Here is a 4,079-nt window from a genome sequence, read left to right on the forward strand (position 1 = left end):
ACACACACACACACACACACACACACACACACACACACACACACACAGAGTTGATCCAAACAGGTTAACAAGAACAATTAACATTTATTACGTCTTACATAGTCATCCTCTATATCCAAAGGTAATACATCTATGGATTCAACCAATTGCTAAAACAAACAAACAAACAAACAAATTAGGAAAAAAATATTGTGTTTATAACTGAACATGTGTAGACTTTTCTTGCCATTATTTTCTAAACAGTACAACACAGCTACTGTTCATATAGTATTTGTTATGTGTGACAAGCTATCCAGAGATGATGCAAAACGTGGGATCACAACCCAAAGAATGTGCCTGGGTTATACGCATTTTGCATAGGGGACCTGCATTTCTGCAGGCTTTGGTATTTGTGGGGGTCTCCTAGAAGCCGTTGCCTTCAGACACTAAGAGGTGACTGTAGGGCTAAGGGCTGTTTTCAGTAGAGCACACGGTACTCTCAATCCCCACGAGGGAGGTGCTTGTACTATCTCTGTTTTACAAATGAATAAACTGAGGCAAAGGGAGGTGAAAGCAATTTCTCTAAGGTCGCGTAGTTGGTTTGCATTAGTGTTGGGGTTTGCATGGAGGAAATCTGACCCCAGAGAGTGCACTTTTTAAACCACAGTGCTGTGCTGCTTCCCAGGAGAGAGGGGCCGGGGAGACCACATTCATGTGATTGACAAATGCTGTTTTCAGATGTACTTTTGGTCCCTCCCTCTGGCTTTGGAGAGCTCCCTGCTTTGTCTTTTCCTCTCCCCACATCCAACAACTCTGTGTCTTTTACCAGAGTCTAATCCACCTGCCTAGGTAGCCTGTCACACATGCACCCTAACCCTCCTCCCATGGACATGCTGGCTGTAGGGTCTGTCTGCATTAGAACTCAGCCACAGAGGTGTGCTTGGCCAAAACCCAATTCTGCTGGTATCTTTCAACTCCTCTTGTCATTTTGTCACTAAGTTGCTATTATTGCATGCATTTATGCCAAGGGCAGTGAACCTGAAGTTGGCAATCATAGCCACTATTTGCCTATTGCTAACTTATGCAGAGGCCTGGCTTCTCTAAACCTTTGTTTCATCATCTTTAAGACATGGGTGTGGATTAGGTCCCTTCAATTGCAATAGTTTATACTTTTATTTACCTTAAAAAAAATTAGCTTATGTGTATTTGTGTCTGCCTGAGTGTATGTATGTTCACCAGATAGATGCAGGAGTCTGTAGAGTCCGAAGGGGTGTTGGAGCATCTGGAACTGGAGTTACAGGTAGTTGGGGGCCACCACATCTTATTTACCTTTTTGGTTTCTACTAACAATTCTGTCCAAGGTTAACATATGGAAACTACGTATAGTGTTAGTCGGGAAAATGTTTCATGACATGTCTATTCTGGACTTGACCAGCTTTTAGGAATCACACTCTCTGGGTGATCACCAGGGCTCCTCAGTTTTACTCTTTTCGGGATGAGTTTAAAACAGACACTCCAGGTCCAATCTGCTGCCTTTCCCCTTTCGGAGACCTGATTATGCTTACTGCGCCACAGGTGGCTTTCGTGACAATGAAACAGAAGCATCCCTAAACTGAGGGCTAGCTGCTGTCGGTAGGACCTGACCCGGACTAAGAAGGTCATCAATGGCTACTCTCATGGCAGGGTGTGCGTGTTCATGGATGTCACTGCAATGACATTAGCATGTTTAGCGAAGGGATGATTCCCTCCCTAACCCCTGCTTGTGGAATTTGTGTCATTTACTCTATGTGCTCAGAATTACTTTTTCAGAAATCTAAAACATTCTGAACTCCAAGGGTGTGGGGTAAATGTTTGAGGTTCTGTATTACATTTCTCAGCAGAGCTGCTGTTGGCTCTGATGGTCTTTTGAGCTCTTTAAATCTCACAGAACTTCAGAGGAGTCTCTACTTCATTGACTTCTCCTGAATCCCACAAAGCTACTGCTGTTGACCATGGCTTACTGAGTTTTGAAAATGTTTCATTAAGGTATCATTTACAGTGGCTGGAGAGATGGCTCAATGGTTAAGAGCACTTGCTGCTCTTATGGAAGACCAGAATTCAGATCCCAGCACACACATCAGGCGGCTCACCTTGACCTATAACCCCAGCTCCAGGGTGTCCCATGTTCTCTTCCAGCTTCCAGAACACATACATGTACACATAAGTTATGTGTATAATTATACACACACAGACACAGACACACACACACACATTTCACTCCTAAGTTGCTTTACATTTTGAACTTCAAGTGAATGGTCTTTGTTAGTTTGTTTTTGACCTGAGGTTTTCCGTGTAGCCCCAGCTGGCCTTGAACTTGAAACCATCCTGCCTCAACCTCCTAAGTGCTGTGATTGCCATGGAGTGCTACAGTGCTCAATTGCCAGTGCCTTCCTTGCCTCCCCTGGTCCTGGTCTATAGGACCACGAAGACTGTGTCTCTGAGATGGACCTGGGCACACCTGCCAGCAGCTATACCCTGCTCCCTCCTTGGCATGGTTAGTTCACACGAATAAGCTTGATGGTTTCTGGGGACACTTCCTGTACTTGGGTGTTCTTTTGGGGCCCCAAGACCTCATTTCTCCTATTTTATCTGGGAAGTGATGCAACATTTTATTGATCATCAGTTTGCTTATTAACTCCTACAACTGTGTTGATTGGGCATTTTATTATTCACTTATTTAGATTGGCTGTTTTGAGATGAGGCCTCACTTCGTGGTCTAAGCTGGCCTAAAATACATGGTGCTATGACTGCCTTTCTGCCTCATCCTCCCAAGTGCTAGGAGCTACAAACATAAGCCACCACTCCTGCTTGATCACACATCTGAATTTAAAAGTAGGTTCAAATCCTTATGGGACATGCAAATCTATACAGACAAAAAAAAAAAAAAAAAAAAAAAAACACCACAAAAAAACACTACACAGAAATGCAAAATTCTCTTCTTTGCATGTTGATTATGTTTTAGGACCTTCTGTAAGGCCTTCTGTAAGGCTTCCCCTTTCCACTTGGCCCCTACATATCCCTTGGTCATTAGAGACAAATCAGTTGTCTTCTCTCATTCACAGGCACACACCCTTGTACTTTGTCAGTGTTGAGAAATAATGGCCAGGCCTGTGGAAGGTTAGGCCACTTTCCCTGACTATTAATTAATCAGCCCCTCTCAAGAGGCTGAGCTGTAAACATTTCTGGCTTGGCCATTTTAACCCGTCGGAAGTTCTCCGGGCTCTTCCCTTCTCTGTCCCTATTCCTGTCCACGGTTCCTCACGATATGGCATTTTCCATAAATATCCCTAAGCAGCCTCTTCCATACTGTTTACTCATCTTCATATCCATTAAGGAAGATATTCCACAGACTCAGCCTGGCACCTGTTTCTTTGACTACCTCTAAGCACATCTCTGCCTGAAGACATTGAACCATTTATCATTTCCCTGCCCCCTCCAGATGACTTGAGATCTTTCTATTGTTATATTGTGCTGGGGAAAAAATGCTGATATAGTAGAACTTGAATTAGTTAGGCAACTGGCATTTCCCAAAGGTGCTCAATTAAAGGTTGGCTGTATCATCTACAGAATGATCATTTGGGAGCTCCAGTCTATGTCAGGGAAAGACCACTGTCTTTATTTTGCGAGACAGATCATTTGAATCTACCCTAATTATTCTTATTCCCCTGGCATTGCGGTTTCCTTTGCGTTTAAAGACACAACTTACAATGATGCCCCATTTTAGTCAGCATATCTGTTAGGCCTCATTACTCTGAATAAAATTCAGACACTGGGACCTACCTATATATATATATATATATATATATACATAAACTTTTGTCCATTTTTTCAGTGCTGGAGATCAAACTCGGGGATGTACATTAAAAAAACAAAAAACAAACAAACAAAAACCCCAAACAAACCAGTGTCCTCAGCCCTTGCTTGTTCCTGTTGGTAGTATTTATTTGTGTTTATTTTCTCTCCTCCCCTCTTTCCCATTTTCTCACTCTTTTGCTGTCTTGCTCTCCATATGTATGTGTGTGTGTGTGTGTGTGTGTGTGTGTGTGTGTGTGTGTGTGTGT

General features: G+C 43.0%; 1 protein-coding gene across 5 annotated transcripts in view; it reads left to right on the top strand.

The window, feature by feature from the left end:
- Tmem229b (transmembrane protein 229B) overlaps window positions 1-4,079 on the top strand; it is a 50,096-nt gene that overhangs the window by 16,869 nt on the left and 29,148 nt on the right. The gene's annotated exons all lie outside the window — the stretch shown is intronic.

The sequence above is a fragment of the Psammomys obesus genome, unplaced genomic scaffold (genome assembly GCF_907164565.1).
Source record: "Psammomys obesus unplaced genomic scaffold, mPsaObe1.curated_primary_1811, whole genome shotgun sequence".
NCBI lineage: Eukaryota > Metazoa > Chordata > Mammalia > Rodentia > Muridae > Psammomys > Psammomys obesus.